Below are 9,167 nucleotides of genomic sequence, written 5' to 3'. Positions count from 1 at the left end.
GAGGTGCAGGGTAGCTATCAGTTGCAAACACCATGTTTCAGAGGGGATATTCTCAATCAATAGTACTTTACTATAAATCTATCCTCATAAAGTCTGTGTTCATTGCTTTGGGTACCCTCACCTTTAAAGAACAGGATGCTGGCCCTCTCTCAAAGTGACTCTAAGCTATGTCCACGTGTAGCAAAAGCATGCCTCATTTGCATTGTCAAAGCTATTAGCATAAACCACGAAATCTCTGCTCAGTTCTTTGGCTCCTAATCTGTTTCCCTTGAACACACATCTGCTGAGCAAATCGCAGTAGCCACACTATAGCCTTGGCCGGACGTGGAAACAACCTCTCAAGCCATGTGTTAGGTTTGGTAGTTTCAAATGCTGTGTTCAACTGTTCTGAGTTCCCTGCAGAAGCAAGACCATCTTCCACTGTCCTAGTCTGTTCTTTATATTGTCAGTCTCAAAGCAGCTCTCCCCATGCACAGAATCCTCAAAAGTTCCAACTTAAGAAGGAAATTAGACAATGCCACTATCTCTTAACCCCTTGCCTGTCAGTTCAAATCTCAGCCAAGGGACCATCTTTGTTTGTCTTATTTTGTTCCCTTTAATTCCCTGCTCTTGCACAACCCAACTAAGGTCAATTCAGCACTTAATCACTAAATGAAAATATCAAGGCATATAACCTTGGTGTGGAATTATGGAAGAAATGCAGCATGTTGGTGTATAGGTGATAATGGTGGAAACGGCTTATTTTAGTAGGAGTTGGACCACAATCCTACCTCTTTCTTTTTTTCTTTAAAAGGAAGGCAGATTGCATACCCTTTCAAGATAACTTCAAATGAACTAATATTATAATTTCCCCAAAGACTTTTCTTCCATGCAATATAGAAATAAGCCATTAAATTTGCCTGTCTAAAGGAACACTTAGTAATTGCTTTTCTTAAAGACAATTAGTGTATCAGTCTTGAAAGTGTAAGAAAAATTAGGACAAAGTAAATGATCCAGCATTATTTCTGTGTGTGTAAAGGGAGAAAGAAGTCAGTTTCTTTCAACAATTTCTAGGCTGTAATCTGAGTTTGCAATACAAACATTGCATTCATCATTTTTAAGGGTCTTGTCTGTTTGGTCTTCTGGTATAGGAACTTTCTGATCTTACATAGAAGTTGATAAAAGAGTCTTTCTTGGACATAAAAATGGATATAACATAGCTAGTATTCCTATAAGAAAGGAATAATATATCCCAGAAATAAAAAATGTAAAAGTTCTATAGACAATAGTATATTTAATTAGTCTGAAAAGCTTATTTTTCATTTCTGAATTCCAATTTGATATTTTATAAAGGTAGATATTTGGGGGAAGCTAGATGGCTTAGCAGACAAAGACACCTGCCACCAAGGCTGAAAGACATGAGTTCAAGCCCTGGGATTCACATGGTGGAAGGACAGAACTATCTCTCATAACCTGTTTTCTTTCCTACACATACACACACAGAGAGAGAGAGAGAGAGAGAGAGAGAGAGACTGTGACATGTACACACATACAGAATAAATAGCTGTATTTTTTAACTAGATATTTGGGTCTCTTATGTCTGTCAGCTTTCTGTCGCTCTACCAAATATCTCAGATACTCAGCTTTTGAGAAAAGGTGTATGATGGCTCACAGAGCTGGGGTTTTCAATCCACAGTCACTGGGCTCTGTTGTTTTTGTACCTATGGTGAAGAAAGACACAAGGCAGAACTATTATTAGACAGAACAAAACCAGTTACCTCCTGATTGGAAAGTTAAAGTAATCAAAAGAAGGGGCTAGATTCTACAAGCCCCTTTAGCAGCATACCTTCAATGGATAAAGACCTCCCCCTGGGCCACACCTCTTAAAACTTACATCACTTCCCACTGGCACCACCCTGAGAAGCAAGTCTATACCACTGGGACATTCAGATGACAGGATCCAAATTTTATAAAGCATGACTGTCCTATCCCATTCTTTAAGAAAAAAAAAAACCACATTGTTAAAAAATTGATTAGTAAATAAATGAAATAAAGGTTATTTTTGTAAAGCACAAAGAGCTTCCAGGAAAAATTCTCATATACATTTTTATTTCTGTTTATTTTTAGAGAATAAAGGGCAAGTACTTAGTTTCCAACTTCCTATTCCCATTCAGTAAAACAATTAGCATGTTAACCAAGTGTTTTCATTGTTTATTGCTTTACAAACTGCATCTACAATAGAGGTAGAGTCTATTGGTGCAGTAGTGGCACTTTTATCTTGGGGGAAATCAACAGCAATCTAATTGAATTTAAAACCTATTCAATGGGAAAGAACTCATGTGTGGTACTGTAAACATAACCAATACATGCAACTGGAGAAGTCATAGAACCTAAAGAAAGACCCATATCTGTCACACCCCTAAGCAATCATAATTTCTTACCACAAGCTACATATATATCCTTATATTTACAGACAAGTATACCTGTCACCATTCATCAAAGAAGCTTCTTTTTGCAAAAGATGGAGCCTATTAGAGAGTTCTACAACTGGTCAAATGCAAAGAATAAGTGTCTGCGAAATGCCCAACCCTAAGTAACATCTACAATTCAATCTCTATACCTAAGGCTCATGGAACAAAGTTGAAAGGGGGGTAGAAAGAATACTAATGCATCTCTCAACTCTCACCAGAGAAGCTTTGTCATGTAACAGATGATAATTAACCCAGAAAGCCACAACTGTCTAAAATGTAGAGACTACAGTACTACAGTGTGTGTTCCTGGATAGGACTCCACATTAACCCTCACTCACCCAGTGCTCAGGGACCATTGCAGAAGATGGGGCAGAAGGACTGTAAAAGCAAGGAATTGTGGATGACCACAGGGAAACAGAATTTTCAGACTTCTTATTCTTATTAACTTATAGCATGGATAAGACCCACACAAACTCAAACCAGACCAAAACCCAGCATATAAGTGGGGAAATGGGTAGGAAACCCCAACCTTCGCTGAGGAGATATTGGAAACTGACCACTTGTGGATGAGGGAGAGTTGGTCTTCTTTAAGGGAGTGAGACTAGGTAGGTTGAACAGTCTCAAGGGACACTGAGGCACATCCGGGAACAAAAACTTAGCATACATGACAGAATGCATGAAATCTGGCAGGGGGGCTATGGGCGAGTACAGACAAAAGAAAGTCTGAATACGATTAAGATGTATTGTATGAAATGCACAAAAATGGAATAAAAATATAAAAAAACTACATGACAAAGTGAGGTGTACTGTTGTAATCTTTCAGAGCATAGCCTCTGCTTTTTGCATGGTTGACAGTAGATTTGCATCAGGTTTTCCAGATACAAGACTTCTAAGAACATTCTAAGTGAAGGGAAATTCAGTTTCAGGAGACATATGTCCTGTTCCTCCCACAGCCTTGCTTTCAAAACTGGATTGAAAAGTACTTATTCAATCCGTCTTTAAATATTGTTCAGTTTTTATATGTAATACTTTTAAATTTGTTCTTATCTTTTAATTTATTCAGGAATATAATGCATTATTTTAGCCTATGTGTATCAAAATATAGTGTTTAAAATAATTTTATTTGTAAAATGCATCATAGCCTACAAAACTTAGGAAAAACTGAAGCACAGGAAGATTAAATAACTTTCTCAAACTTTCACAGCTGGGAAAATAGTAAACTGAGTTTTCTCTTTTTTTCTTTTTTTTTTCTTTTTGAGACAGGGTCTCCCTGTAGCCCCAGCTGTCCTGGAACTCACTATATAGACCAGGCTGGCCTTGAGCTCACAGAGATCCACCTGCCTCTGCCTCCCAAGTGCTGGGATTAAAGGCATGTGCCACCACTGAGATTTTTAAGACAGTCTAGATCTTATCTCCATTTCCCCTCCCCTCTCCTATGTTCTTTCTCAATTTGAAGACTTTACCATGTCTTACAAATGTAAAATACTATCATTTTTTTTTCTCTCAAACTGGGGTGATTGTACACTGAAGATTTGTAACAGTGTGTCAAGAGAACCCTCCGAGCTGCACATTAAGCTACAGGCAGCTTATTAGAAGACTTGAGAAAGAAAATAATGAGTATTAATTTTTAGTTTCTTAGTGTTGTTTTTGTATCAAAATGATTTGCGCAAAATTTTAGTGGATAACACAATGGTTACAAATTTTTACAATCAAATAAGAAACTTTGAATAATTTGACAAGAGAAAAGAAGAATGCATCCCAACTAGGACCTGTGTTGATGGAAAAAGAAGCCATAGCCCACACATGGACATCTTCTGACTGAGAATTAAGAATTGACAATGAGGCCGGAAAGATGGCCCAGTGGTTAAGAATAGTTGGTGATCCTCCAGAGGACCTGAGTTCAGTTCCTGGCACCCACATCAGGACGCTCATGACCCTCTGTAACTCCATCTCTAGAGGATCTGATATGCTCTTCTGGCCTCCGTGGGTGCCTATGCATGTGCTACACACTCACCCAGGCATGTATATATAAAAACAAAAACGCTGAGGTCCATGATGCACTTCTGAGAGCGCTTGGGAGTTCTTATGTGCTAACTGGAAGACAGCTTCATGACTCTCTATCTTTCATTTCATATTCCTTTGTTTCCTCCTAGAGCTTAGAGTGCCAAAAAGGACTCTGAAGGTGCATCAAGATCACCAGGACAAGAACCTCACCTTTTCTGGGAAGTGTCTTCAACTGGTTGCAAGGGTCTAGCTCAGAGAAAGTCGTGCCTCTCTCCTAAGGGGTTGTTCAGTGACTGGGACAGAAAAGCTAAATCCTCGACCTCAGTGTTGAAGAAGTAAGGCAACCCAGTGAGAACAACCAACAGAGTCAGGCTTCAATTACAGTTCCACAGTAGGCCAGTCCTTTCTCTGCCCTCAGCTGTATCCCATGCATCTTTAAATATTTATCCCCTCGACAAATTCCTCTGCAACCTCAGCATACCACTCCATGTCTCAGAGACCGTTTCCAAGAAGCCTACTCTAATCCAAGAGAGCTGCCTTTTAGACCAGTCAGCTCCTCAGGTATGTATTTGATCCTGGCTAAATAAATAAATAATAAAAGCAGCAGAACCCAGAGTATTGAAGGGCAGAGGCAAGTGATGTAAACATTGGGGGTGGCAAAATGGCTCAGTGGGGAAAGGTTCCTGCTGCCTAACAACCTGAGTTTGATTCCTGGAACCCACATGGTGGAAGGAGAGAACAGATGCCTGCAAGCTGTCCTCTGGTTTCCACATACTCATCAGAGTTTGTACAGGCACACATGTATGCACGCCTGCACACAAAGTAATTAAAATGCAGTAATACTTTTTAATTATAAGAGCATCAAGTTTTCGAGTGTCAGATGGAATATATAAAGTAACTCCAAGTCAGAATTAAAACCAGAGCAAATGAGGTCATGAGATCCGCCCCCCCCCCAAAAAAAAGACATGGCTAAAAAATTTTCATTCAAATGAACAGTTTTATTTGTGCAGGGGCCTTTTTCAAGAATTGAGAATAATTGTGGGTTAAAGGCATGACTTGTATCATGATGATGCTGAAGCAAGTGAAAAATATTACAATCTGCACACATGTTCAAATATAATTCAGTAACACTATTGCTCAAAGGAACAGAAGGAAAATAGCATACTCCATGCTGAACTAATGCTGACATTGCTTTGGCTGTTTCCTGCATAGATCTCAGTCACAGTGTGAATTCCCAACTTCAAGACCAAACAACCACATCAATGACTGACACAGCATATGACACTGGTGCAGTAGTGACACTTTTAACTTGGAGGCAATCAACAGATACCTAATTTGACTAAAAGCCCACTCAATGAGAGGAAAGTCATGTGTGGTACAGTAAGCATATCCAAATACACATGGGTGTAGAGCTCATAGATCTTAGAGAAAACCCCAAGACTATCACATCCCCAGACTAATTTAATTTCTTCCTATGTACAAAATATATATCCTTATAATTACAGACAAGTATCCTAGTCACCACTCATCAAAGAAGCTTCTTTTGCACCAGATGGAGACAATTACAGATTACCACAGACATTGTCTTTGAATTGCCCAAGTGTAAGTGGCACATCTACAATTCAACCTCTACACCCAAGGCTCATGGAACAGAACAAGGGGTAATGAGACCACTAATGAATCTCTCAACCCTCATTAATGAAACTCCCTCATGTAACAGAGGGCCAAGAACACAAAAGGTCATAAATGGCCAAAGCATAGAGATTAAGCATCTGCAGAATGCTGGTTTTTTGGACAGGACACCTATATTAAACTTCACCCACCCAGGGCTCAGGGAGCATTGTGGAAGATGGGGCAGAAAGATTGTAAGAGACAGGAAGGAGGTGCAGGGCCACATGGAAATAGAGTCCTACAAGCTCCTCGGACCCTGCTCATATGAACCTACAGCAATGGTGTTAGCATGACTAAGACCCATGCAAACTCATGCAGACAAAACCCCAACACAGAACTGTGGAAACGGAAAGAAGATCCCAATCTTAACTAAAGAAATATTAGCAACTGATTACTCCTGGGTGAGTTACTAACATGAGGGACTCTAGATAGGGTGACTAGACCTGATTAGATGAACTTGCACTGAGGAATGTCTGAGGACACTAACTTGAAACAATAGGCCTTAACACAAATGACAGAATGTATGAATTCCAGTTTGGGGGGGATTCTGGGAGGGTGCCACTAGGGAAGAGGGTATAAAGATGATTAAGACTGATTGAGATGTTCAATATGAAATACACAAAAATTCAAGTAAAGAATTTTAAAATTTGAATACATTCATTGTGGAATTGTCCTCAATATAAGTAGATAGATGATGATGCAGATAGATAGATAGATAGATAGATAGATAGATAGATAGATAGATAGATAGATAGTTAGTTGTGCCTCACATGATTTAATGTCTGCTTAGCATTTTGTAATTTTTACATTGCTGGAGCATCTTACAAGAAATGTGTGAACAAAACAGAGGGACAAACAAGGGATTATGAAGTGCCTGGGTATTAACATCAAAAGAAAGCCTAAGGTTGAGAACATAGGGAAACTAGGGAAAAGGTGATTTTGTTAGCAGAACTCTCTTCAAGCATAACAATGGGAGGCTGGCCAGAGGTGCCCAGTGGGAAGCCTGGCCATAGGCTGAAGGATACAGCTGCTGGCAATGACCTTATTGACAGAAATGGCAGAGAATAGGTACCAGAAATACCTTTAATCCTTGTTAGTATTTTCATAGGCTAATCTAAAGGAACAGGGGAACCCCAGCTCAGCCTCCTAGGAGTCAGAGCAGGACAGAGAATCAATACAGAGGGATACTCAGAAGCGTGAACTTTGCAGGAATAGAAAGGCCATTACCATTATGAAGCACTTCCTTTGCACTAGGTCCAGGGAATGAAACAGTGAACTAATCGGGAAACAAACCCACTGCTTTCCTAAAGCTGAAAATCAAAGAAGACACTTACATAGCACTGAGTGGTACTAGACACTGTGTTAAGTGTCTGCATACATTGCCTCAGTAGACACGTTGATAGCAGGAACTTTTTAACCACTCTAATGATAGAACTGTGGCAGTGGAGTAGGGACTGGAGATAGCAGCATCACAACTAACATGTAAACAAAGATATTTACAGAAGACAGAAGCCCTTCTTCACCTGACTTCACCTAATCATTAGGCACCTGCTAGACAAGCTCTTAAAAGGAGGTGCTATGAAAACGTCCTATAGAGCCTATTGCCCCTGGTGGTCCAAGGTTTTTATCTTCAGCTCACTAGCCCTCTCTTATTCTGGGAAGTGCTTTCCCTTTCTTAATAAATTGTGGCTATTTCTATTTCTAAATATGTATTCTTGGTGTAATCTTGGTTCTGGGACACAGGAGCCTGGAATTGAGTGTGCTCTGAACTCAGATCCATAGACTGACACTAAGCATGTTTTGTTTTGTTTTTTCAATCTTTTCTTTATCTCTTTTTTGGATATAAGCCAAAACCCTAAGCATACTTTCTTTGATACTCTGAGCTTCCTCACTGTTTCCCTGACCTCCATGTCTAACTTTAAGACATGACTTTCTGTCTCCTTCCTCCTGGAAGATGCCAAGATTTACAGCTTTCCTGTCCTGTTATTTTTCTCTCAAACTCTAATACAATTGTTCCTTTTCATTCCATTTCTAAAGCCTTTTATTTACAAGATTAAGAACCCAAAGAGGAACGATAAATTTCCCTGATAATTGAACATTATTAATTGTGCCTCAATTGGGGCTGCTGCCAACAATATAAAGATAAATTATATTGAACATCCTCTGTCCAAAATTAAGTGATTACGTATGAAACTTCAGAGGCGAATGGAAAGCACTGTTCTGAACTGCATAGATTTGATTCAGTCGGGCAATTCTCTAACAAACTTCATGGTATCATGGTCTCCAGTTTGAGAGCTGGTTTCTCTAAGTCCTTGCAATAACTGGTTTATCTTGTATTTATTTTTCTCCAATCTTCCAAGCAGGAAGTGACGCACAGTTGATTTAGTTTGTGTTCCTCTGATTACCAACGAGATCATGTGTCTGTTATTCTTATTAGCAATGAATATTTCTATTTAAGAACCATTTGTCATATTTTTGCTGACCTTTTTCTATTGGGTTCCTTGGCTTTTTATGTTGTTAGCATTTATTAAATATAAAACAGTAAGTTTTCACATGATACATATTTTAAATATTTAATTTATTTATTTTTGATGTGTATGAGGGTATTGCCTGCATGTATGTAAGTGCAGCATTGCTGCGCAAAGCTCACAGAGATCAAAAGAGGGTTTCAGATTGTCTGGAACTGGAGTTACAAATGGTTGTCAGCCACCACGTGGGTCCTGGGAACTGAGTCAGGTCCTCTGCAAGAGCAGCCAGTGCTATTAGCCACTAAGGCATCTCTCCAGTTCCACATGTGGCACATTTTTTTAAATGTTAATCTATCTGCAATTTGGGTAACCTCTTCAGAGGATGGTGTGATAAGAATAGGAAGTAGGAATTGACTAGGCAGTTAGGGTAAAAGAGACCCCAAAGAAAAGTAGCCAGTTTTGGCTAAAACTCACAATGTCCTTGGGCCTCTTAGCAATATATTCTATTCCAAAGGCCAAAAACATCTAAAGTATTTGGAAGCTTGTATCTAATCCTTAAAAGATTTTATGGTAC

The 9,167-nt window shown here is 39.2% G+C and overlaps 1 long non-coding RNA gene across 2 annotated transcripts in view; it reads right to left on the bottom strand.

Moving 5' to 3' along the window:
- Positions 1-1,651: 1,651 nt before the first annotated feature.
- Positions 1,652-9,167, bottom strand: part of LOC103744891 — a 58,643-nt gene continuing 51,127 nt past the window's right edge. For both annotated transcript variants that reach the window (XR_607728.2, XR_607727.3), the window contains exon 3: positions 1,652-1,700. This is a non-coding gene — a long non-coding RNA (uncharacterized LOC103744891). The remainder of the gene's footprint in view (positions 1,701-9,167) is intronic.

This window comes from Nannospalax galili, unplaced genomic scaffold, assembly GCF_000622305.1.
Source record: "Nannospalax galili isolate Female #2095 unplaced genomic scaffold, S.galili_v1.0 scaffold803, whole genome shotgun sequence".
Lineage (NCBI taxonomy): Eukaryota > Metazoa > Chordata > Mammalia > Rodentia > Spalacidae > Nannospalax > Nannospalax galili.
The sequence above is the reverse complement of the archived record's forward strand: the minus strand, read 5'-3'. Positions and strand labels throughout refer to the sequence as shown.